We start from the raw sequence: 27262 nt of genomic DNA on the forward strand, positions 1-27262 counted from the left end.
TTGATTGAAAAGGGAGGTCATGCAGCTTTCAAAGAAGAAAGAGCCGAGCCTAATGGGGCTAGTGAAGAGATGGTTTTACATACACACTTTCAATGGTTGTTTTATTAGATGTTTGCAGGTTGTGATTAACAGTATGTGGCAATTTTATTATTGAACAAACAATGCCTCTGACAAGCAGGACACAGCCTGCAAAGCGAACGTGAACCATGCAAAGAAGAGATTGCACTTGGAGTTTCCACACGTTTATACCAGCTAATTAGGACAAATCATAAATTACTGTGGGAAGGGAAGATTTGTATGTGAGTTGGTGTAGTTCTCCTTGAGCGAACCATCTTCCACTCATAAATTATCTCGCTCAGGAAAATGACCTCTGCAGGAACAAAAGGAGCTCTCCTAAAACGGGATGCGGGAGGAGAGGCCAAGCCTCGAGAGCCACCGGCGCCTCTTGACCCTCTCCCAACGGCAGAAGCTGCCCAGTCAATAAACTTTCCCCCGTGCCTTCCCTCCAGCTCCGTGTCAGGGGATGCTGCTGCCATGACTAACAAATCCGTCTTCAAAGCCGTTCCCCCGCCAGCTGTCTGCGAGCACCGGCTCCTGTCCTTTGGCGGGCAGAGGCTGCGCGGAGGCTCGGAGCTGTCGAGGGCTGCAGACATCCTTCCCAGAGCCAGACAGAGCACGCGGGGCCCGGCATTTTCGAGGTCTTAACCTGTTGCCTGATGGAGAGAGTATTTAAAGCCAAGAGCCTTATTAATAAACTCCATGCAGTGATGGCAGCTGAGGACTTCTGTTGTAAAATGGAGGATTTTGAAGAACCCTGGCAAAACATAGGCCCAGTGCTGTCCTCAGAGGGGTTTTTGGCTCGTTCTCCGAAGGATCAGGATTAACTCCAAAGGTGGTCATGGCTGAAGAGAGACAACATTTTGTTGGCAAAAGCATTCACTTCTTCCCGTAGTTCCTGCTTAACCCACGTGTAGTGGTTGGAAGGAGTAGGGCAGATTCTGCTCCCTTTACTCCAGCTTCATCTCCAGCAGCTGTGCTGGCAGCAGTAAGGCTTCTTCAGCTTTACACAAGTCAGAAGGATCTGGCCACAGTGTTGCTTTCATTAATAAGCCACCAGAAATTTTAGGATCAATACTGGTCTGAGGATACACAGTACACCCTGAATGGGCACTTGGCTTGCAAAGTCACAGCTGACTTAATGGGATGTGTAATGCTCTTGGCTGGCCCTAATAAATTATCCCCCACTGGCATGCACCTGGGTGTATTCCAGGCTGCATGCAAGGTGGAAAGGCTGGAGATGTGCTCACCTGCCCCAAAATCACACAGAGACGACAGCCCTTCCAGGCCAAGGAAGCAGTTGGTGCTCGCCGAGGTGGGAGCTCAGCAGGGCAAACTCATGGAGCTCTTGAAGTTCCAGCAGCCACAACAGCTTCAGCTGCAGGCAAACCAGGTTTGCTCCCACCATCACAGCCCACACGTGGGCTGCAGACATCCAGCCTCACCTGCCTGATCTTCCCCATTTTGTGCTCTTTAGGGTGAAGCTGCCATTTGCTGCTACAGAAAGACAAGACAGGACATTAGGAGAAAATCCTCAAGTTGTCTCAGGTATTCTTCATAACGCAATGTACTTAATATTCCTTCCCCAAACTTGCCTGCAGCCTCTCAAGGGCTGTAAACCTTCTGGCAACCCTGCTGAAGGAGAGTCCCCAGCCCTGCAGCCTCCCTGCTCGGGGAGGACGGCCAGATTCTGCTCCTAGCTGCTGCGCCTTGAGCCAGGAGCGACCCGAAGGAGACCCATGGTGGCACCCACCGGGACTGAAAATCAATTTGCTCAAGGTCACGGGCATGATGAGAGCAGGACCAGGCATCCCCTGCACGACACACACCCCGCTCACTAGCGAGGCTCCAAGCTGAGCCCTGCCAGCATCCATGAAATGCGCAGGGCGTGCCATCGCGGGGCACTGTCAGATGAAACCCGGGCAGTAAATCACACGGCGTAGCACAGCTTAATGCCCTGTCTGTGACTGTATGTGATACACAGCCTCTTCCCACAGAGTTGTGAGGATCAGCTGGAAAAAAAAAAAAATCTGATTTGACTTGGGGTTTGATGCTCCAGCATTTCCCAGGCTAAGATGAGATCAGTAGGTCGGACCCATAGCTGAAAGCTTCTTTGTGTTTTTATGCCTATTAAACTGACCTCTTATACATGAAGTCTGACTAAGGTGCTGAATAGTTTATGTAATTTTTTTTTTTTACTGGATCTAATTCTAGCTGACTCAAATCTGGGTTTTCTGATTGCAGAAAAACCTTCAAACAAGGAACAATCTAGCTAATAGTGCTTGCATAAATCATTCTCAAAATAATGAGTATCTGTGGAGTGAATTCATTTAGCTAAATAGATGGAAGACCACTTTAAAGTTATTTAGAAAGATTAACAAAAGAGAAGGGAAATGAAAAACAGATAATAAATTGTCGAGAGAAGGGGAAAAATTGTATTAGAAACAATGAATTTGTAATAAATTCAAAATGCTAAGGAGAAATTTCCAAAAAAGGAGATTGGCACTGTGGTAGTTTGGCTGTGCTGGTGCTAAAATGTATTTTTAATTAAAAATACACGGATGTTAAAATGCATTTTAAAATAGATAGATAAATAGGTCCCCAGCCAACATTACATTTTTACTTTTATGACTTTCAAATTCACCAATAATTTGTCATTTCCTCAGCACAAGAAAACCCTTACCTACTGCAGGGCTGTTTCTTCCCCTGCACTCGACATACCTTCACCAGCCCTCCCTGCAGCAAACCACGTATGTCCCCCTGGCCAACAGTGGGACTTAGGCCCTTCCACTTGGAGCCTGCTCCATTTTCCATCAAAATCCCCAGAAATCCTCCCTTGAGTTTGAATCTGAGCAAGATTAGGACTTTTTTTTTTACCAGCTTCAGCTCCTGGAGATCCTCACAGCAGCAGACCTGAAGCCCACGATCATTCTGTTGTTGCTGAAGTTCATTCAGAAGTTGCTGAAGGAGACACGGAGCCATCCAGAGGTGCCTCATTCACACACCACTGCGTTTGGTCATTCCTACCAGCGGTTTCAGGTGAGGCTGGGGGTGGGAGAGGAAAGAGGAGTTGCCTCAAGCCCCCAGATAATTGAACATGAAAACTATATATTTTTTTTTTCTTCCCAGGAAGGTATAGTGCCTGATTTGTAAAAGCAGTATTTTGCTCCTGCATCCCTTCTTCTCTCACTTTTCCTTCCTCTTGTCTCATCCTTTCCCTTCCTTCTCCATGGATTTTGCTGTGTTCAGTCCCCATCCTATTTCTTAGTCTAATATCCATAACTCTTCCCCTTGGCCTTTTTAAGTGGCTTTACAAGGTGCCTGCTATCCCCGTAGCAGCCCTGCAGGGATGCCCTGCAAACGTACTGGATTGTCCTGATGCTTTTTTGGTATCTCACAGCCTCCACAGCAGCTCTGTGCCTGCAGTACAGTGGCAGCAGCAGGCACTGATTTTTCTTTCCTCACCATCAGCAGTTTAGTGAATATTTGCCCCCTCCCCAAGGTCTCACACTAGGTTTTAATGCTTTTATGGTGCAATGTGTAGGTTCTAGGTCACCCAGCCTTGAGAAATCCAACAGGAGGCCTACACAAGGAGGCCCACTTAAACCCTGAGAATAAGGCTGGAGCAAAACTGGTGCAGGGCTCCATACAATGCTTCTGAAGTTGACTCTGCCATTCATGCTTTATCTTCTAGAAAAACACCCTTTTTCAGAAGAAAATGTCCCTATCAACTTTCAGTACTGCGTTAGAGAAGCACAAGGCTACCCTCCTTCAAAGCCTTTCGCCCACCTGCACTCTTTCCAGTCTCACAGCTGAATGTGCAGCATTTTTAAATACATCACCAAGCGAGCATATTTCAAACCCACACATTTTGGACAGGCTCAAAACCTGCATTGTGGCTTCTTTCTTTTTTCTGTTGTGTTTGCCGCTTTGATTTATTTACTTCTCATATCATGTTTAGACTTGCTAAATATAAAAGCTGTTTAAAATAACTGTGCAAAATATTCTCCAAGTCCTTGAGAAAAAAAATACAGTGCTCAAGACTGCCTTCTCATGTTTTATGGTTTTAGCACATGTTACAAATAGAATATTTCCATAATAAATATGTTAAAAATAATTTCCACGTAAAGAAGTTAGTTCTAAGCCAACAGCCCCAGCAAGGCAGAAGAGGAGCCACCAGGTAGGCAGCGACAGGCAGTGCTTTTCTGAAAAAGTTCCCCAAAATCATTGGAAGACACAACCTTGAATGGGAGGACAGGTTTGGTCTCCATATTTCCCCTTTGCTTACAGTCTTCATCATCTCCTCAATGTGGACACCTGCTCAGTGAGAAGAAACCAGTGTCAGGGGGCACAAGAGGTGCAGACGCGTGTTCCCTGCAGGAGCAGACACCCAAAGGCACACCAGCATGGCTTGCTTGCTCATTGCCCTGCCTTCACATAATTTACTGGTCCCTGAGCTCCATTTCCTGACTGCCTTCTGAGTGATTTTGCCTGCTACAAGAAATCACCATGGCCGTGATTTCCCCAGCAAGGAGTTTCCTTTCACGGATCTGGAACTACACGTCCCTTAATGTCACTGATTGCCCTGTAGCCTTATGCAGTGAGAATGAGAGGAGCTTCACTTTTGCAGATGCCTGCTGCATTGCCACTTGTTTATTAGATGGGCAAGACAAGACAAAAATAATGACTCTTCAGTTTGTTGCCAGTATCGAAAACACTTTTGGTGCAGTTCTAAAGCCTCAAAGGCTGCAAGAGTCTGATTTCTTGCTGAAAATTTGTGCTTCTACTCAGACGACAACAGAAAATTAAAGACAAATAAAACAATTTAACCAAAGAGGTACCTGAGTAGTTTTAAAATTAATTAAAATTAATTTGTTCATTTAAGGGGCTTCACTGTAGGTCAAACCCCATCAGAGGTAAAATTATTCTAATTGATTTTATTGTTGGTAAATGCATTAATGGTGCAACAGAATATTTGAAATCACCGAGGCAAACTGCTGATGGTACAGATTCACTAATTTACTGGACAAAATGACCTTTGTTGCACTAAGAACCAAATCTTATGGGACAAAAGTCCTTTAAATAGCTGCAAATATTTTAAATGAATTACCCAAGATGATAATGTTGAAGAGCTAAATATATTAGAGCACGTAACTAACATACATGGGGATATACACAGAATATGTATGGGTTGAATATATTAGAAGATGCTTTGCATGAGCAATAACTTAATTTGGGACTGTTACGTGTCCACAGAGGGGAAGCAAGCACACACTAAATGGTTTGACATTTCTCTTCCATCCCTCAAAGACAACTGTTGGATGGCAAACGCAAGGTAAGGGAGTGAAGCCAAAAGGACCAAATATTGCACTGCTGTAGAATTTCAGCTATCGGGCAACAAATCCTTCAGCTGCAGCAGCTGGGACGCGTGCAGGTAGCGAGAACGATGCCCATGCGCGGCATGGCCAGGCTCCTCTGCCTGCCCTGGATGCTGTGCCCTGCAGGAGGACAGTGCATAGATGAGCCAAAGATCTTGCTAAATGCAACAGGAAACAAGAACTAAGCAGTGCCGCATCCTGCTTATGCTATGAAACTCCTATAATGTTCTTTACACAATTTATTGTAAATCACTCATGGCTTGTTTAACGCTCCACTGATTTTATCTTGATTTATTGCATTGCCACCCTGCCTGGTGAGGCAGCAGCCGTGGCTTTATGGTCTTTAATCAAAGCCCAAGCACCTGTAGCAGCATGTGTCTGTCTGCCCAAAGCCCCTGCATGGTGCTCAGCATCCCACGAGCTTGTCTGCAATCGACTGAGCCTGGAGACCCCGGCCCAACATGGGGACACCAGCACCACTCTGCTCCCCTACTTCCAGGAGCCCACCAAGGTCCAGCACGGCCCAGCTCTGGGATTTCCCATCCCTGCTGCTTTGTGGGGGGCACACGAGCCCACCCGCCCTTCTGCTGGCTCCTGTTATCCTTTACCTTAATTCTGTAGGTGTTTTCTATAGGTCTTGGGTGAGATCCTGGTCCCACAGCTGTCCCTGGCACTGAGAGTCCATGTTCCTCAGACAGCCTGGTGAGGCAGAGATCAGGAAAACAAAACCTTTAAGAGAGGCAACATTTTACCCCAAACAATTTATCTGGGGTCACACAAGAAGCCTGTGACAGTGGAGCAGATCCAGACTCCCCAAAGCTTTAATTACAAAATCAGCTTCTCCTCCTTGGACAGCAGTATGCGTTGGACGACAAGCACCTAAGCTGGTGACATCTGAGTGGTCTCCAGCTCCGAGGCTCTTTTTGAAGGCACTGGACTACAGCAAACCCACAGAGAGCATCTGAAGGTCAGGAGAGCATCTTTTCTCCCTTTTTGTGGGGCAGCAGACTTCACAAGACACAAAGAACAACTGCCTGAAAGAATCCTTTCATCACTTCAGGCAGCTAACAAAGCCAAAAATAAATATTTCAGCTTCTGCAGTATTTAAAAAGACTTTATTGCTGTAAGGCCCAAACTTCAGCGTATCAAGACCTCTTTAAGCAACTCAACTTAAACGAGTAACTGCTTTAGCACCATTAGAAAGAGTTAGACCAAACGCTCAGCAAAAATAGAAACAGGTCCCATGAAACTCTGCTAACATGCCCCAAAAAAGCTGAAATAACTGCACAACCAGCCCCGAGGGCACAGCCCACCCAGCAGCACTCTATGGGTCCCCAATATAAGCTCTGCCCGGTAAAGGAGCCGCACGGTGCCCTTGGTGTGGGGCTTGCCCACGACGGGGCTGCAGCACAGGGCGCTGCTCCAGGGCTTCGCGCAGGCAAAGCGGAGAGCTGCAGGACACGAGGGGCATGCTGACTATTTTAATCCCGCGCCGTAGACACCGAACAGCTGCACGTGCCGGGTGCAGGCCGGGCGCAGTCACGTCCTGGTTTGCAAACCTTGCCTGAAACACCTGGCCCTCTGCTCCCCGAAGGGCTGTGGGGTGGCCCTACAGCCACACAGCGGGGTGCCGAGCTCGGTGTCCCGGTGAAGGGCGAAGGACACCCCCTCTTCATCACCTCCAACACTCGGAATTGTTTAGGGAATCTTAAAAGGGAAGCTGGGTGCTAAACATCTTTGCTGGGTAAATAAGAAGCAGAGGCTCCAGCATCTCACTTAAGGGACAACCCTGTGATGGCCACGTACAGAAAATGGCATGCTGGAGTTTTCCATCACCATTGTGTATTCCGTGTGTTGCAGTTTTCCAACAGACATGGGGGAAAAATACAGAAGGGGGTATGCAAGCCTAAAAATACAGTGTATGCTTTTAGAAGTAAGGCTCTTGCTAGCTTGAATGGGAGCCATGCGGCTCAATCAGTATCAAAAATTTAGCAGGAGCACAAGTCTTCTGCAAACTAAAGGCAAATGAATGTTGAAAGTCCAACTCCAGCTCACCTTTGCCCTTCCATTAGCTCTGTATGTGAAAACGTTCTTATTTATAGACCTATAGAGACTGGCAAGTAAATAAAAGAGCAAACAAGCTAGAAGCAATAGGTTAAACATATCTGCAGGACAAAGAACAGCACGGTGAAAGCAGCTAAACAGACATCGAGATGCATAAGACAGACATATTTCTGAATAATTCAGCCTGGATGCCCGGCAGCACCGAGAGACGGAGGTTGATTTCTGTTGGAAATCCCTGCGGGCGACCACCCCAGGCTGCACTATCAGCTGTCTCTTGTGCTCGTCTGATGGATGTTTTTGGCAAACGTCTCCCAGCCCACGAAGTGCTTGCTGCAGGTAGGTCTCATTGCACAGCTCAGCACGGGGTGCACCCAGGGTCCTCCCAGCCCCGCGGTCACCCCTCATCCTGCCTTGCTGCTGGACGAAACCAGAACTGCTCCAGCCTTTGTACAGGGGAGGTGGGGAAGGAGAAAAATGGCTCTAGCAGAAGCAGATGTTTTTACCCACAAGATTTCCCCCATTAAGGGAAATCCAGTTTGCAGAAAAATTGAAAATTCAAAAGAGGTGGTGATTTATAGGATAAAAGGTGCAGCATATATATTGCGAGGGGAAAAAAAAAGGGCACTCGCAAAGCAGCTGAAGTATGTAAAGATTTGCTTTCACGTTTGCTGCCATCTGGGTAATTCACAAGAATAAAGCCGCCTCTTATCTCGCTTGAATCTCTAACTTCGTTCTCATTCCCAGCATGTCCCGTCACGCAGGGTACAACAGATTATTCCCCCCCAAGCTGTGCCCATGGGGGGAGAGAAGTGGGCACGCCCTGGCTGGGGCCAGGCTCCCTCAAGCCCTCCCTCAAGCCTGAAAAGTGAGCCACTTGGAATTCATAGGAATTCAGAGGGAAAAAAAAAAACACAAACAAAAACCAAAAACCAAACAACAACAGACAACCACCAAAGCCTTGAAGATTTGCAGAGACATTTCCATTAGTTAAGGCTTTCTTGCTCTCTACAGGTCAGCATTTCACATCCCTGGGGCCCCATGGAAAACATCAGACCTCCTCTCCTCCAGCCTTGTTCCTGTTCATTACAAGGGGATCTACCAGTGGGTGACCCTCCAGCAACTGTTCCCTTGGAGTGAAGCGCTCTCATTGTTTTAAATAACTCAAAAGGATATATTTCAATCAGCTCCTGATTGTTAGGATTTATTAGGCTGAATCCAAGGGCAGGCATGGAAGCTAATTAGAATTATTATTTTCAGGTGACAACTATAAGGAGCTCTCAGGGACATATTCAGCCCTTCATTTTAAGGCTGAGGTACAATATTCAGGGTTATTTTCTGAGATTATTTAGTGGGATGGCTCTTTTTAATAATGCAGAGGGGTTGCGGTGGGAAGAGGAGGAAAACCAGACCCCGCTGAGAAATTCAGAAGGGATAAACAAACAAAAGGACATTAATAAGAGGGGCGGTTTACTGCACCAAAAGCTGCCATGGAACCAATTGCTGGCCCAGCACAGCCACTTCAGTGCACCCAAATTCCCGAGTTGCTCACAGAGGGGGGAGCCCATCACGGCTTCGTTTGTGTTCTTTCTGTGGGTTCTTCATCCGGCAGAGCCACAAGCACCATTCCTCCCCCTCTCTCCTCGCTCCACTGTCTTGGTGCATGCAGCCCCAGCCAACGGTGAAGCTGAGGTCCACAACGTGGCTCAGCATGGTGCAAAGCCACTGCCACAGAGCAGCCACCGATGGGCAGGTGCCATCGCTGGAGCATCCCATGCAAAGCCAGTGCCATGCCGGGAGGTCTTTGGGCCTCTGGAGCTAACCCAGATTTTTCCAGCCATGCAGGCAGACCGGGTTAGCACATCCCTCTGTGTAGGGGCATCCTGCCTTGGTGTGGGGCTTTTCGGGGTTGCTCCCAGCACCCTGTCTCTCTAGAAACCTCGGTGCAATAGGGGCAGCACTGTCCTCACATGCTGCCGAGCCATCGGGGCCGGCACCTTCTCTGCTGAGCAGCCGCCACCGCCCTCAGCTCAGGGCATGGAGAGGAACCAAGAAGCAAATTATTTACGCAGAAACAACCTACTCAGCGGTTGTTAGCCCGGCTCTGAGGAGCTCACTGCTCCTAATGACGTCTCCAGAGCTTTGCTGGGAGGGAATATTAAAGAGAAGAGCAAGAAAACAAGCCGGTTGTCTTTGGTGACTGACTGATGCCAACGGACTACAACTTGCTAAGCATTTTCAGATAACATTTGCAGTTGACGACTTGACATTTGGAAACCCTGAGGACCTGGAAGTAGATGGAGGAAATTTCCACTTGTGAAGGCTGAAGTGCACTAAACTGCTTTTGATCGGAGCTGTCTAGAAAGCTCGGGAGGTACAAGCAGAAAAACACACGTGGTTCAGGGACGCCTTCACCTCTAAGAGCAAAAAGCAAGTTGGTGTTAACGCAGGACACGGAGGCATCCAAGCTGCAGCAGGGTTAAGCACCTATATTTAGGGTATCAGACTAACGGCCACATCCTGGCATTACTGAGGGCACTGTGAGGTACTGAGGAGGTCAGCAGATCCTCCTGCTCCACCACCCACGCTCGCAGCCCCACAGATGTAGCTGGGAGGAGGTGGCTGCTGCAAGGTCACCTCTGTCTCCATCTCTCCCCCTGACAGCTCTGGCGTGAAGAGCTAAGCACCCGAAACATCCCCACTGGCTCTTGGACATTTAGGCTCTAAATGTCTTGGCAGGGAACCTCCGTGTCCTTTGGTCATGCAAAAGGAGAAAACCAAAAAGCTTCCCGAAAGCCTCAAAATAGAGTCTGTCGGGAGGCAATGAAACCAAATCAAAGCCTGCTTGTGAAGAGCAAGTGAATATCTCAGTTCTGCATCACAGGACACATTCTGCTCTGACACTCACCATCTTCTCCCCCTGCCTCAGTTTCTCCTTTCGGAAAAACGGGCTCAGCATGCGCTGACAAGCATCAGGAGGCGGCTGCTCTCGGGACTTCTGTAGGATCTACATATCCATCTTTGGGGGCCCTCTGCTGGCAGCCTCTTTTTCCAGGAGCACAGCAGAACCCTGCAGAGATGGGCAGGGGGGACTTGGGTCTTTCTTTCTTTTTGTAGAAAAATAATTAAATTCACGGACAGAGCTGGCAAAGGACATCACCTGCCGCAAGCAGTCCTGGTCTTCACCAAGGTCATTTTAGCCATGTTCACAGCCTTAGCTGTGCACTAGGAATATTTGTTCTTATATTTCATTTGCATGAAAACCTGTGCAATTCCAGCAAGTTTTGCATCGCTTGACCCTGCTAATCCTCCCTTGCCTTCCCTTTCAGCTCAGACATCACATTCATGGTGCCCAGGGGAACGGATGGACCTCCTGGCTCAGGTCTCCTCAAACCTATCATCCCTCAGCAAAAGCCTCTCTTCCAACTGCTAAGAACCCATTCTCCAGGTTGGATTTTTATTTTATCACCTATTAATACTTACTTCTTCATGCACCAGCGTTGTCTTTTAGCACAGATGATTCATTTCTCTTCATCCACTGAAATATCCCCCAAATGTTACTTAACCAAAAGCCAGCCAAAGAAGAAATGCATTTTTCTTTTGTGGAGGAAACCACTTCCCCTACCAACAAAAAAAAAATATCAAGACAAGCAGGTTCAATGTGCCTTTGTAAGTCTGGATTGGACTCAGTCCTATTTTCATCCCATTATTCTTTCCTTCACAATTTGTCTAAAGCTTTGCAGACTGTGAAAGGCCAGTTGCTGCCTGGATTGCTTTTCCTCCTCCTTTCATACGGAGTACTCTGTTTGCCATTCTTCAGTTATATGAACCACTCCTGAATGACACGTCTGTGAAAAGACTTTGCCAACAGAGATTTGTCTTTTTTTTTTTTTTTTTGGCGAGCTCCAGCCCCTTCAGGATCCCTTTGCAGAGACTCCCCCATTTCCTACACCAAGGTCTGCTTCAGACTTGAATTATTTTCATATACCTGAGGACTGCATAGCCACCCTGTTCTTCCTGCCCCTCATAGCACTGTTCTTGCCATTGAAAACAGAGGAAGTTTTCAAAAACCAAGACTCCTGAAGGTTTCTGGTTGTCCAGCTTGACATGAGCCCTGAGTACCAGGAGGGTCTCTTCCATATTGCTCCCTCCCACACAGCTCAGAGGATTTTTGACTCCAAAACATATAATCCAAAAAGGCTGGGGGCATCCTCACCCCCAGGCACATCACCTTTTCCTTATAAGCCTGGGTTTCCTTACCCTTTTTCCTTGAAGACCCCAATTCTAGCGGCCGCGCAGCAGAGCCCCAGCCTGGGCTTGCTCGCCCTGCCCATCTCTGCTCCTGGTGGCTTTCGGGAGATGACACGACTTCAGTACTGAATACGGGATAAAAAATAACAAACCAAGAGACGAGAGTAACGAACACGGCAGAAAGCACTATAAAATAAAGACCTATGAAGAGACTAATGACACTGTTTAAACAAAGTTGTCTCCTGTGATAGTGCTAAATCCTTTTTATGACCTTTCAGCCTTTCAGAACAGTTTATAAGACAATTTTCTGTTTGCTAGGCTTACTGACAAACAGTCAGTAACTGCTTATGCTGGTACCAGGAGTCCCATTACAGAACAAATAAAGTCCATTTTACTATTTCCCCCCCTCTTATAAAACACGGGACCACTTCCCTTCCAAGCTGGTCCACCAGAGGAGGGGAAAAGCATCTGGAGAAAAGGAAACGCTCTCCAAGAGCAGCATCACAGGAGGCAGCAAGAATTGCTGGGGGAGATAAAGCACATTCTGCATGCTATTACTGCATAAATGATGCTTTGATCACAAAAAGCAAAGAGCAAGAAGACAGTTTTAATGGTCTGAAAACACATGAAAAGCAAATGTAGGAAGCAGCTTTGATACACAAGACAGTGGCACAGTATTTATTTTGTGACCTTTAACAAGTACGGGCAGTGCAACAACAAGCTAATTTGGTGGAAGAAAAAAAATCAAAAGGAGATGGAAAAATTAACCCGAGAGCTTCATGGCAGAGGGAGGAGAGGAACAGACCGGGCTAGAAGCACCTCTGCTGACTGCTGGCATGCTGGGGACCAAGCCCTGCAAAAAAGCCTCATGACCCCACCAAGAGCAGCAGGTGCCCAGTAGCTCCCATGGACAGGGAATTTGAGAAATCACTTGGCAGAACCCCAAAACTAAGGCACGCTTAGAACAAGCATTAAAGGTTGTATCTGCACACAGCCCAAAGGGAGGTTTTGTAGGGGATGCCTCAGCAGCCAGGTGGGGAATGTGAGGGAGAGAATATTTGAAGGGATGGAGGGGAGCAGTAACAGCGCTGACTGGGAACTAAGTTTTCAAAAGAACTTTGAATATTATGAAAAAAAGAAAAGAGCAAGATGTGCACGTGAATCTTTTAAGTCTTCCCTACAAGCTGTTTAAAGTTGACAAATTCAGAGCTATGGAATTAACAAGTTTCCATTTTGCACGTGTGAAAGGGCAAGGCATTAGAGGCCCCGAGAGCACAGACAAGCTCCTGCACTGGGGCGCACACAGTTTATCTGCCTCACCCCAGGACTCTGCCCTGGTCATTTGCACCATTGTTTTGTTCTCACAAGGATAAGGCAATCCACAGTACCTATTTCTGCTTGAAACCTGCAGAAAGAGCACTTGCTGTATGCCATTATCTCACTGAGAGCACAAACCACCCCATGGGAGAGAGAAAACTTCCTGCACAGACCACCAAGGCCAACCCCTACCTTAGACAATGCAGCAAGTTGCTGGAAACTGCTGGATTTGGCCAAAATTTCTAAGCAGTGAATGTCCCACATGGAGAAAAAAAAAAAAGGCATGATAAACAGTCACGAAAGGACAGTGCTCATCAGCTAATTTATGCCCCATGAATAATTCAGCCACATCTATTAAAAAAGCTTCAGCTGACTGGAAACACAAAGAAGAGCTGGTCTGGAGGCAGGGAGGAGTGCCAGCCACCCCAGAGGCCTCTTCCTCTTCCTGTGGGCTCCTGAACTGCACCAGTTGGACACAGAGGCTGAAAGATGAAGAGAAGTGGTGGAGAGGAGCCCAGGAGATAAGAGCACAAGGAGCTCCTCCACCTCTAAGCGCATCCTCCAGCTGATGCCTCAGGCTTTCTGTGGAAGAGCTCAGCACTCACCCATCACAGCTCAAATGGGGATTAAACCCCACGAGAGGCCGAGATATTCCAAACTGCTTTGGGGCAGCAGGGACCCGGCCAGAAGGAATCAACCCCGTGCTCTGGGCCACGATCAGCATTTGACTCCCTGCGCTCACCCTTCAGGTTCTTCTCACACCACGGAGAGAAGTTGGATGTGTTTCAAAAGTGAACCTATTTTCCAGCACTTTCTACCCCTATTTTTTCTTTTAAAATCATGACAAACATCCAGAGACCCTGGGACTGAAGGGGCTCCCTCCTTCCAGCTCTCTGCAGTCAACTTCCAGGGTGCTCAGGCAGCTTTCTGCGGGATGCCAGAGCAGGACCCACGGCCACCCTGCAGGACAGTAAAGAGCTGGTACCATGGCAATACGTAAATACTGCAGCAACCTCCCTCCACTGAAGTGCTTTGTGAGCAGGAAGAAGCCAGAGCCCATCTGAATCGTCAGGACCTCTGGAAACTCATCACAGCCAGCAGAAGTCAAATCTCACTCTTCCTCACAACACGCAGCAAGCCATGGAGGCAGTTGCCTTCTCTCATCCAAACTTTGCATTTATGTAACCTTAGAGAAAGCTCTGGGCCTTCATCTTCCTAAGCGAAGCTTCACTTCAGTCCACTATAAGCAAGTTTATTTATTTATTTTCCTCTTTTCTTCCAGAGAGCTCAGCATTTCTCAAACCAGGGTTTTCAACCTGAAATGGGGTCATAAAACCTTCTTATTGGGGTTACCAGCCCTTGGTCACTTTGTGTTTGTTCCAGATAATCTGCAAGGCTGAGTTCACGGAAGAATTTTTGTTGTTGTGGCATGATGGTAGAGCATAATTTGATTTAAATTTATCTTTGTTAGCCAGCAAATTTGTCTGCCTCCTCTATTGGCCGGCATTATCATTTTGTCAGGGCCAGTAGGAAATATCTGCAAAGCGTTGTGCTGGTAGCAACAAAAAAATATCTGTTCCACAGATAAGTGTGGGATAACAGTGGGAGCAAGAGGGGGTCAAATGAGACAAAATTGTTTCCTGACCCTAAGAAATAGGGTGAGAGACTAGCAAGGCTGCCCCCTTTCTGATACGCACCATGCAGTGCATGCTCCCATGTGTGCATGCAGAAAGGCTCCTGTTCCGGCCCAAACTTCATTTTGTCTCAGGTAACGAGGGCACAGAAAGGAGGAGGTGCAGCACCAGACCCCCTGCAGCGAGACGAGGCACTGTCCGGACCAGAAGAAACCTCGTGCTGTTTGCTGGGGTGTTGGAGCTGCCCGGGCTGCTCCCCAGCCCTTTTCCTTGCATCGCCTTGGCTCAAGAAATGTCTCACACAGGCAGCATTGCCAGGGAATGCGTTTTTCTCTGCTTTAAGCCTCCTTTCTATTGTCACTGGGGTCTAAAGAAGCATTAGTAGGACAGTGACAGAAGCCTCATACATTTTAAGTATACTGAGGATGAAAAGCTTAATAAACCATCACATCTGGAGCCTTCTTTCCCTCTCCACAGTCATGTCTGTCTTGACTTATTCCTGCTCTATAGAGGAAATGGCAGGATTTAATAGTCTTTTATTAGTATGTCAGCTTTCAAAATGGTCAAAGCATTATTCATAGGGCAGGTTAAAAAAAAAAAAAGAAGGAAATGCAGCACATTTAGTCGAAATACTACTTGTACCAGCCAATGAAAGGGTTGAGATAAATGCAGCTATGTGTTCCTGGCCCCTTTCTGTCACATCTGGAGAGGAGCCGTCACACTTTCTCTCCCAAACCAGCCTCATTTTTACTTCATTTCCATGCTTCATGCCCCTGTCACTCCGTGAAGCAGCACTCTGGGAGTTTGGGATCTCATGCCCTTGAGCTGCAGGAGAGGCTCTGGTTCCACCAGCTTTAAGACAAAAGATGGGTTGCACAGATGCAAAATGAAAGTCTCAAGCATTTCTGCTAAGTTAAGGTCTGCTCCACATTTACCTATTACTGCTTTTACTCCCCATTTCTTTGTTTCACCTATGCCTGTTTTTTTTTTTTTTTTTTTTTTTTTTTTTTAAAGTTACAAAAAGCCTTTGTTCTCTCAGTTCTTTTGCCACCTGACATCGTGACCTGACCTAAAGAGTTGGTTTTCAGGCAGAGGGGGATATCTTTCCTCTACCCAGCATCCTGCTTCCAACTTCTGTGCTTAAAAGCACCAACAAGCTTGTGAAACAAAGCCTCATAGCATATGCATGAAAAGAAGTTGCCGGAAACAGATCTTCCAGAAAAAGACATATTTATATTATATAAAGATAAATGAGTGAATGTTTTTCCTCATGCTTGCTCAGAAGGATTAGAAAATTTCACCCTCTTTTTTTCCCCATATTTAATTTTCTGATCAATCCCATGTCTTTCACTCCACCTTCCAGATTTTGGGGTTCTGCTTTCAGCTGGAAAAGCTGAAAGGCAGCATCTGCTCCCAGGTTCTTTATGGCTTGGATGGGAAAAGCTAGAAAACCTGTTCCCATCACAGTCCCAGCCCAGACACAAGCTGTTCCCTGATGCATCCATGTTTCAAGGGCTCATTAAAAACAGACCTTCTGAAACTTGGAGGCTTACCCTTCATTACTGACTACACTGTCCTGGAAGCCTATTACCTTTAATTGGCACACAGTTGCACTGAAAACATGGAGCTGGCTCCACTCTAATCCATGCAAGCACTGCCTCTAGATTTCGATGGAGGCAGCTTCTCACCCCAGAGCCTCTTAGAAGTAAATCTCATTTAGGTCAGCAGTGACATTTTCCTTTCTGAAATAGTAGGCCAAACGCCAACGAAATTGGAGCAGTCAAGGGATTTACTTTACAATACTATGTATTACACCCATGTGAACACTAAAAAAAGGCGACCCTGCTGCACTGAACTTCCAACAACTTATTCATTGGTGCTGGGTGAACATCAGAGTTTCCATTCCAGATGAAACCTAGGTTACTGTTAAAAGAAATCCCCTTTAGCCCCACTTGGAACAAAGACCTACACTAAGGCTTCCCATCAAAAGTCTCAATTCAGTAACAGGCACACAAGCTCTTTAGCTATCAGAATATGTCTGAGAAGACTTTATGAATGTCCAAGTGGAGAGTTCAGCTGTCAAAAAGTTGCATTTCTGTAAAAATCAGCATGTTTTTATGATGTGTTTTCATGCAAATAAAAGCACCAGCTTGGATGGGGAAAAGCCCTGCCCCAGGAGGGTTTCAGCAGCCAGCACATGCTGCAGCCCTCCATGAAGGGAGGGTGATGATGGCACTTTAAAGTTATTGAATCCCCTCAAACCTCAATTTCTATAACCTGATCAACAAGAAAAAATGGATGAGCGATACAACTGACAATGTCTTTTTGCCTCAAACGCTTGAGAAACCCTACAGTCCTCAAGCTCCTTTGATGGGAATCAGGCCATCCTGGCCTTAATAATAATAATCAGGATTGATTATTATTAATTCAAGAGATTCACAACTTGGCCCAGGGACTACACACCCAAACTGCTTTCTTCTTATCCTTCAGCCCAAAGAACTGAGTAGATAAGCAGGGATATCTAGGATCAGTTATAACTGAGGGATTCCCAGGATCTCAACACAGCTCGCACCTACTGTTTCTTCTCAGCCAGGGCCTGTGCTCTTCTCTTTGCCTCTTTCTGCAGAGATGCCACCCAGAATCCACAGCAGGGCTGTAGACATCCCCTGCCTCTCCCACTGTTCTTTAGTGATAACCTGACAAACCCTCCTTCCAACAGCCAGTTGGCCACGTTGGCTAAGCAGCGCTGCTTGGAAGTGGGGAGATGGTGAGAGGACCAGAACTGGGAGCAGTTAATGATTGCACAGTGCTGGATTTGTGCTGGGAGCCCAATATTTTAGCAACGAGTTGAACAAACACCCCGTAACAGGCACAATCCTGGTGATATCTCTACACAAATTCTCACAAGGAAATTCTCCAAAACCAAGTTTGACTTGAATGACAGAAAACAAGCTCCTGCCTAAACCCAAATTACTGACAGCAATTGATCAATCCATGTAGCTTTATTAGCATAGCCTGACTGCAGGCTTCTTCCCAACAGCATCTTGAATCAATAGCTTAATTGCCTTCCTGGCTTTTTTTGCTTCTGGTTAAATTCCCTGACTAATCCTGCAGACTCAGGGAGGCTGAACGAGTTAAACCTGGACAGACTGAGCAGGATGGGCCCCTGGATCTTCACCTGGGAGCATGCAGGAAGGCATTCGGCAGGTGGGATGGTGGGATGTGCTGAGGGAACACCTTGGTGCCCTGGGACCTGTCACTGCAGCATTACTGCCTGGGAAAGGAGAGAGGTGGGTTTGCTCATGCACGTGCCTGAAGACATGCTGACGGGCAGCACATCCTTCGCTGGAGATGTTTCCCATGACACTATCACTGCTTTTCGACTGTCTTTTCTTCCCTATTTAATCCTTGCACCATCTGATCTATACTTGTTCTCAAGCAATGGTCTTTAAACATTGATCATTATCACCGATAACCTGTTTCCTACTTTTCACCTATCTAAAGCACATGTTGCCTGCAACTCAACCGTGGCAGCTTTGAGGGGGCTTTTTAAACCACCCACTGGATCCTTTGTGAAGGCAGCTCTTTCCAGATAAGACAACTGGCTCAGAAGTGTCATTAATCCTGTAAATAAGATGTCCCCGTCAGACAACTTCTGTCACGTCTTTGACATTTGTTAGAAGGTGGCAATGTTTTTGCGCCTCTCCGCTAAGTATTAATCTCCTAGAGAGGCTAGGAGAGCTATTTTAAGTGTGACCTGCAAAGGAAAGGGTCTTTGAGGTTTTTTATTACTTAGAACAGGTGAGGAACTGGGCTGTTTGTTTTTCCTACATGGAGCCAAAGGAGGTGAGGAAATTTGTGGCCTTTGAGGATAGAGCTTTCTATTCCTGAAAGACTACACAAAGGGTGAGAGATGGTAAATCTATTCTAACTGGTAGACTTCCAGTTACCAAGAAATTGTAACCTATTAGCAGTCAATCGCACAAAGTTAAATTACAAAAGAGATTTTGGCTGACTAGAGAACATTTGTACAGTGTTAGGGAAGCGGTGAGTGCAGAGACAGACTCACAAAGTTGGACGTGATAAAGCCTAACAGCCCTAATGTTTAATGTTAAAAGCAAGACAGAAAAAAGGTGACAACCAAAGCAATACCTCACTGATCAGCCATTCCTCAGGTGGCTCAGCAGGGCCAGGAGGACAGGGTTTGACAGTCCCCTTGCTGACAAGCAGGGACACTTTTCATTGATCACACTTCCCAACAGCTCCTAATGGCAGTGTGATCTCATCACTCCCAATAAACCTCAGTGCACTGTGGGCATGGTCCCAAACGGTGACCTGGGCATCACAAACGGTCCCCCAGATGCAGATCTGCATCCACAAAGCATCACATAAAGGGTTTTATCCCTGTAATTACTCCACCACAGTCCTAGGGGAACACCTTGCGTTTGCAGCAGCCGCTGCAGCGCTGGTCAGGCTGTGAGCAGCTGGCCGCTGAGCCACGGCGAGATGAAGCCCATGTTCCTGGTTCTACTGGCACCAAAGACAACCAAGAAAGGACCACAGGTTGCTTTCTGTGGAAAACCATCATCAGAGAAATTTCTAGCCATGCCATTTGGGAGCAGAGGAAGGATTTTCAGAATGAAAGCAGCTTAGTTATGCATCCGAGATGAAGTTCTTCCCAGACAGGAGACACGTACTTGTCTGTGTGTCATCTAACTTGTATTTAAACCCTGTTCTGAGGGCATTTTATTTCAAGAGGGTTTAAACTTACAGGCTGCACTGGAGAGTATTTCATCCTTAAAATACTCCTCCAGACAGGAAGGTTTTCTTACCAAAGGTTACAAGAAACTGGCTTCTGACATTTAATCATGGTGATTTGCTTCAGCAGGCTGGTATAAAGTACCACTCAGCATAAATAAAGACATCAATCTGGCTGAAATTTCCCAACTGCTCTGATTTCACAGGGCTAAGGATGAGTAATGCTCCATTCTTGACTCCATTTGGAGCATCTCATGGACAAGGTGGTCCTTGTGGTGAATTTGGGGCTTTCCGTGTACACTGCAAGAGAAGAATCCAATTCCTCCTAAAGCCAGCAAGGGGCAAGAGTCTGCTCCAGGGTGTTTGTACCACACTGCATGGGGTCACCACTTGATGCTCTCACATGTGATAGCAGCAGTGATGGCCATGCCCAACTAGCAGAGGGGATTTAGTTGATTTAGGGCTGCTGCTTACAGTGGGAAAGGCTGTGGGGCAGGGGGAGCACAGCTACAGCAACAACACCCTGGGGAGATTCTGGACTGGCAGAGCAAAATGACACATGTAAATCTATTTCATTGGAAGAGACCTCACTATTTGAGTAAGTTTAATATTAAACTGACTCAAACATTGGAACAAGCCCAATTATCAAGGCAGTTCACATGCTCAGGCCCATAGGGCGTGATGTACCTTCAGCACTCTTGCCAGGGTTTGCTACCAGCTCATTGTGGCTTTGAAAATTGCTCTGAAAGTTTACCATAAAGAAAATAAGACAAAAGACCAGGAAAGGTCACTATAACAGCAGGCAGGATGGTGCTCGGGACACACCTGCTGGCCTCTGAGCTTTGATCTCTTCATGAGCGAGGTGCACCTCTCCACTGACCCCTGCTTTAGCCACTGGAACCTCCATCCATCCCCCTATTTAGGAGTATTCACTATTTCAGAGTTTTTATTGCATAACAAACTGTGGAGACCCCAGTCAGAGAAGCAGGAACACAAAAACACTCACTGTTTGTAGTTTTACTGCAAAGCCCAGGGTTTTTAGGCCACAACATTCATAGGCCGCTGCCCACCACAAGACACATTAGCTGAAGATCACAGGCAATGCTGCTGGGGTCTCAGACAGCTCTGCAGGGCTTGACTCCAGGCAGACTTCATGTCAGAGATGTGAATTTATTTCTCTGCTGTCCCAAAATGATGGCTTATAAGCCAGAACAACCAAGAGCCCTGCGATAAGGCACCTTAAACAGCACCGAACAGCTACATGAGGGACAGGCCCAAAGGATTCAGCCTTTGTCTCATTAAAAGCTTAGCACTGATGTTGAATGCAAGGTTGAAGGCTCTCAAAGGGCTGCTTTTGTAGGAGAATTAAGCACTGAGAGGAACATGGAGGACCCACAGAGCCCAGGCTACATTCCAAAAAAAAGTCTTTGGTTGCCCAAAGGACAGATGGCTGTGGGCCTACCATAGAGGAGTTCCTCATGTTGCCATCTTTCATTTCACAGAAGGAAGAAAACATCTGTGAGCAGGTGGGCAAATCTCTCTGAGAAGCACTATGTACAACATATTAGAGTAAGCCAAGAAGCAGCGGGCAGTCTCCATGGCATGGTACAAGAGGACTGCCCCCAGCCAGCTGTGCAGAGAGCAGCAGGGACACTCGTAACAAAACCAGCCCCACTTCTGGGTCAGGGTGGCTGCTTCAATCACTCCTGCTCACAGGCACAGGACAACTCCTCTTAAGGAAAGATTTCTGCGAGAGGCAGTGGAAGAGGCGTCAGAGCCACCACTTGCTCAGCATGGGAGGGAGAACAGCAAGGCATAAATAGAGATGTCCCAGGAGAGAGCCAGGCAGCTTTGCAGCCCAGCTCCCTGCACGGCTCCTCGGCTGCCTCGTTTAGGAGGAGAGACAAAAGGTTGCATTCCCCACTCAGCCCTGGAGCAAGAGATAATTAGTAGCTCATTTTTTTTAAATCCTAATAAGTGTTCCCCAAACTAACTAGCCGTGTTGGACATAATGTAAATGACTCTGAAGAAAACACGATTTGTGGAGCAGTCTAATTAGATAGCCATAAGAGCAAGGAGCCTGTGCAGCGCTTGCTGCCGAGGGAGACTTATTTGCACAAAACCCCAGAAGATTCCCACATAATAACAAGAGCCAATGTCTTCATTTCCTAAACATCCACTAGCGATCAGCCTACAGGCTCCATTTCACCATTTGTGAATGCCAGTTAGCTCTCTGGATTTAATCCCTCCTCTTTGAGTGAAGCAGGGGAAAGCAGTCGTTTTGGAGTAGTGGCACCACAGCAGCTGCCCAGGGAGCCCCACAAACCCCGAGGTCAGCTCGGCAGAGGAGGTGGCACAACCCAGAGCTTCACAGTGGTGTCAGGGCCACCACAGAGGAACAAAGCAGTTTCACAGACCCAGCAAGAAGAGACCTCTCTCCTGGGGGACAGGCTGTTGTAGCTTCCACCCAGGTCTGGCACGACTGCTGGTTTCTCCAGGAGAAGAGAGGTGAGTTGTGTTCTGACCCAAATGGAGGTCTGGAAGCACTGCCTGCCCTGGCAGCCAGCTTTTAATTGATGTAACACCTCCTTCCAGATCTTACCTGGCAGTTTGTGGCACCAAACATGGGTTTAGCTCACTGCTGAGGAGCTCAGACTGCAGACCTTGCCCTCTCCTGTCCTGAAAGCACAGGACAAGGGGAGTCTGCTTTCCTCAGCTGTCAATGCTTTAAATAAGAGTTCAAACCTACGTTCTTGAGAGCTGCAACAAGCAATTACCACCTGATTGAAGGTTATTGGTGCCCACAGTCTTGGCACAGCTTGTTTTCTGAAGCACCAATGGGCAGCAAATAAGTGTTTTGTCACAAATCAAGGCTGTCCTAGAAAAGCCAAAGGAGGGTCTGCAGCAGCCACAGTGCCATTTGCATTAATAGCAGCAAAGTGTGAGGGGCAGCGTAGGACAGAGATGAGATACGTCTCCCCCCCACTATGAAGCTGAGTAACCTCAGGCCAGAGGCCCAAGCTGCGTGCAGCACTGAGTTTATGCTCATGCCAGTTTAGGGACATCTGCATTCCTGCTCATGGCACTGCTTTCAACACTACAGCGGTCAAGCTGTGCTCCTTGGAGGCGGGTTGCAATCACTGCACAGCCTCTCAGAGGTCTGCTCAAACCATGGATTACTGCCGGGAGAGAGATCCCACTCCATCTCTGGCTAGACCAGCTAATCTCTGCACAAAACTCCGAGCACTGACCCAGCCACAGCATAACCCTTGCAACAGGGGCACTTCTCTGCTGGGCCTTTCCTCCAGCCAAACTGGAAGTAGGCCAGAAGCAAGAGATGGCAGCTAGGGGAGGCACAGCAGCATTTCCCCATTCTCTGCTCCAGTGGTAGTATGGCCAGGACTGTGGAGGAAGAAGGAGAAGCATCCTGGAAGGTGACTGAACAGCAGAAGGACACAGTCGACTGGATTCAAACTGCTGCAGTTTCCTTGTGCTCTCCTACAAGAGGAAAATGAGCTGGAGGGAGAGTGCCTTAACCCCTTACAGCAACTAATCATGGTTGTTCAGGATCAGGTGAAACCAAGCGAGCACAGTGAGAGGGCAGGAGGATTTCCTGAGCAAGTCCAGCTTTCGTGCTTGGCCAGCCAAGCCGGACGGCAGCTCTTGAGAGGCTGCAGACTGACAGTGCTGCAAAGCCAGGGATCTCCCGGAGCAGCCACCAATCTGAAACAGCAGTATCCGACCCAGGCAGGAATAAAGTCACAGCAGATGAGGAGCTCAGGCCCCACAGAAGAGCAGAGCATTTTGCTACAAGAGTGCTGAACAACTTGCAGGTCTCCCTCCAGAGCCAGCTTTCCCCAGGGAGCCTCACTGCCTCCCTCCAACCTTGCACACAGACACCGCTGACCTGAGTGCTCCCGAGAGCATCCGAGTGACTTTGCAGCACAGAGTAAATGGGGCTTATGGAAAAGTTACTCAGGCACTTCTGAGCTTATATCCATTGCTGGAACTGCAGGTACCTGGGCTTTGTGCTCACCTCTACCTAAAATATTTATGTGCTAATAAAGGTGGAGCCAGAGGAGCCTCTGAGGTCACTTAGAGAGGTAAAATCCTCACTGCAACCAAAATAGCTGAGACAGCAAGCAAGTCAGAAGCAATCAAGAGCAATTAGAACACGCCTGTACTACATAACATTTACTTGTTATGCTACAAGGGTCCAAAAAGCAAAACAAAGGGGTTTTGCTAATTCTTTCCTACTCCATTACCCTTGCAACCAGGAAAGCATATTAAACACCTTTGCTGCGCTCTCAGCTTCCTGTGTGTTCGGTTCAGCTCTCCCTTGTCTCAATAGCTTAAAAGCCTGTTTTTCCCTTTAAAAGCCAACTTGCCTGCCAGGTAGCTTCTCTTAATCTCTCAGTCTTGGCTAGAAGCCTCTCTAGGCTGCTGAAAGAGATAGCTACTTACCCTTTGTTCTTGCGACAAGAAAAGACTCAGCTATCAAATCCTTCCAGATTCCTTTGTAGTCTGAGAGACTCTGAAATGGAAAGAATAAAAACCCATGTATCAGTCTAACAGATTAATTACTACTAAGGCTACCAGTAGGACCAGCTTATACCCATGCCCCTCCTTTCTACAAAGCAAGCCTTTACCAGACATGATGGCTATGAGACATGATATCAGGGTCAGTCACCTCAGGCAACAAGCATCGCATTCCTCTTAATGTCAGTGGTTGGCCTGAGAAAGCAGCCAGAGATAAAGCTGGTGCTTCCAGCTGTGGCTTTCCCCCTAAGGCTGATGGAATTGGTCCCCAGGAACAGAGCCAGCTGAGGACTGTGGTACCCAGACATCCTCCACGAGCAGGCTAGGCAGGTGGAGACATCCCACCTGGATGGGCAGAAGTGTGTTCATACTGGTCTAGGGCTGTTGCTTTCTTTCTCAGTGACACAAAGGCAAGGTGCCTTGCACACTGCAGTTGCACACAGCTCGTCAATTAAAGAGAGCACATGGCTCCCATGGAGGCAGCACTCATTTACACAATCTGAGAACTGATCCCTAAAGTTGCAGGCAAAAATAACACCCAAGCTACCAGTTACTTCAGCGCAAACAAATATGTTCATTATGAAGTTCTCTGTAGCTTACACCGAGTTGTTTCAAAAAGCATTTTTCAAAGTCATTTGTAGAGAGCATTCAGGATGGTGAGCACGAAGAGCCCCCAGCACCCCACCCGCACCTTGCAATGCTGCTTTCCTCCTGGAAAGCAAACCAGCACCCAGCTACTTCCGCACCAGGAGGGTCTCAGCCCCATAGCACAGACCCCTGCATGCCTCTTGTACAGAGAGAGGAAGTGGCATGGAAAGGAAATGGCATGGAAACCCTCTCACATATCTAGACAGCGAGAGTCAGAGAGAGTCCCAATGGAAAAGAATAGTCAGTTCAAGTAAGCTTTTCACAGCTCAGTGTTAGATGTACTGGATCTGCATTCCTCAGTAGGGCTGTGAACAACTCAAACTGCTGTCACTTCTCAGAAAAAGCCTTCCCAAGAACAATTCTTCAGGTTCAACCTCAGTTGAGCGCGCACCAATCTCCAAAAGGATCATTCACTCTCCTGCTGCAGTTACTCACCATCAAAGCCCATCATCATGCCATTCTGCTCACAGCTGCTCCTTCCTCAGCCACTGGGACACTTCTCCTTCTGCCTTGGGCAGCACCTTGCTCTTCTCCAGTAGCCTGAGCATGCTGCCTGGCCACATATATCACTGATCCTTTAACAGCTGCAAAACATTTCTTCTGATTTCTGCAGCAGAATAGCTTTAGAGAGGATTTAAGCAGGGTTAACAAAGTTCTCTCTGCTGAAGAGCAAGCCTAGTCCTGGGCTAAACAGAAGGGTCCCCATTTCATTTGAAAAGACAAATACTACAAGCAAGCGGCTGTTGCAACCAGTAGGGATGCAGCAGAACACAGTACAAAAGTACCAAGCTTTTGGAAGCGATTTCTCCCATCTCAGTGTTATGCAATCCATCACACCAGGTCAGTCAGAGCAACCCCAGTGGTTACACTTCATCCACTCCAGCTAGCTGAAGCAACGGGTAGATGCTAGTGTCACTGCACGCTCTAGTGAGCTACAGTGGGCGTCTTCACACTGAGATAACACAGTTCTCTGGTTAACAACCCCTCTGCAATATACATCTGGACCAACGGCTAGAGAGGCTCATGCAGGTTTGGGCTCTGGAGCAGCAGGTTAAATTTCAGTGTCATTGTACTCCCCAGTTTGCTGTTAGCCTCTTCTAGTGCTCAGTTGAGATTAGAAGCCTTTGAAATGTATATGTGGTTGTGGTCCAGGAGAAAGTCTCCAGGGAAGCAATTTGCTGCAAATACTCAGCTACTTAAAAATATTTATATATGCTAGGAAAGGATTAGACTTCATTTACCATTTTCTCCACCTTTAAACCTCATTTAATGCAGCATTAAGCTCCAGCTGCAGTAGATTGGTTCTGAAGTTGTAAAGGAGAAAGACTCATGAAACAGTAAGATGGTTCAGCACAGAGAGAAGAGTGATGGCTCACTATTTTCTAGATGGAGTTACGGTAATCGAGAACTGAAGGATGTCCAAGATAATCAGCCTAACACTCTTTTACTTACAGGATAGTGTTCCCAGACTAGGGAGCATCACGAGGAATCTAAGAACACAGGAATCTAAGAGCAGCTTTAAAATCAAAAGATGAGAACAGCCTGCCTAATGTATGACAAGAAGAGGTGAGGGTAGTTCCACATTTAAGGGAAGAACACTACTTCCAGCCTCTCATCAGTCCTTGAGCAAGAGCCGGAGGGGCTTTCCCAGGCCACCACGGGCAGGGAAGGAGGGGAGCAGCAGGCCCACAGCTCGGCTGCTTGCAGACACGGGTGGTCACAGCCAGCTCCGAGGGAGGGTCTTGGCACAGCCACGGCGAGACAGATGGGATTGCATGAGAGGCTGGGAAAGGCATTAGAGGTGCATGAACTCCACTCGGGAATGCTGAATCATCTGCTGCCCCCAGCCCTGCCAGCACAGCTCCAGAAAAACATCCTTGAAGAGTTTGGGAGTTCAGGGCTTCGCTGTCAAGAAGAGAGCCTGATGATGGAAACCTGCTGCTTTGATGCCCACCACACAGCGCCTGCTGGAGCTGTGCCCTGCCTGGTCCCTCTGCAGGGACAGCATCTGCAGGGGATGCCGAGCAGGAGCTGCTGGAGCCAGCTAACCGAAATCTGGTGTGCAGGCAACTGGAGCTGGTCCTTGGCATTTGAAATGGAAGGTTTGTAGTTATGGTCAGGCAGCTCGAGTTTCTGGAGATTTCTGTTTTCCCACTTCTGCCATCAGCCTTTTCAACCACTACCAAAACACACCTCCAGAAAGCAGTTAATACACTAATAGTCCGCATGCTTTTAATAAAATTATTTTCACAGCTAAAACCCAGTATGTGTTTTTGCAGCAGTTGCCACCATCAAATATTTACTCTGCTCAAAGAGCCATCAGTGACCTGAACAAAACCATTTCTCAAATATTGAACAGAAAAATACACTTCAATCTCTTTGAGCCGGTTACATCTGGCTTCAAGTTAGCTGGCAGATGGGAGGAAAACTGGTTACAAATGCTTAAAAATTTAAGCTTCTTGCAGTTTTGAAGTCTGCAAGCCAAGAAAATACACTCAGAGTGAGGTAAGCAGGAACTGTTTGTAAAGGCACTCAGTTTTAAAAGGCACTGAGACAGAAACATGCCATGGAGACGCATGCACTATGCTGACAAACCCAAACCAGGTGAGCATCTCCTCT

At 47.3% G+C, this 27262-nt stretch overlaps 2 long non-coding RNA genes across 6 annotated transcripts; one reads left to right on the top strand and one right to left on the bottom strand.

The window, feature by feature from the left end:
- On the bottom strand, positions 1–25186 carry LOC121078598. Of its 5 annotated transcripts, none has more exons than XR_005824659.1 (6): positions 25079–25186; positions 24147–24340; positions 23921–23990; positions 6044–6134; positions 2935–3102; positions 1–1554 (listed from the first exon to the last, which is right to left on the bottom strand). It is a non-coding gene; the product is annotated as an uncharacterized LOC121078598 (long non-coding RNA). The 5 variants fall into 5 exon arrangements; XR_005824661.1 differs by lacking the exon at positions 24147–24340 and having other exon boundaries at positions 1–902; positions 1503–1554; positions 25079–25171; XR_005824660.1 differs by lacking the exon at positions 24147–24340 and adding an exon at positions 4299–4374 and having other exon boundaries at positions 25079–25171.
- Positions 1542–4107, top strand: LOC121078599. Its single transcript, XR_005824662.1, has 3 exons — positions 1542–1605; positions 2938–3096; positions 3602–4107. It is a non-coding gene; the product is annotated as an uncharacterized LOC121078599 (long non-coding RNA).
- Positions 25187–27262: the final 2076 nt, after the last annotated feature.

Source organism: Cygnus olor, chromosome 15 (assembly GCF_009769625.2).
Source record: "Cygnus olor isolate bCygOlo1 chromosome 15, bCygOlo1.pri.v2, whole genome shotgun sequence".
In the NCBI taxonomy this organism is placed as follows: Eukaryota; Metazoa; Chordata; class Aves; order Anseriformes; family Anatidae; genus Cygnus; species Cygnus olor.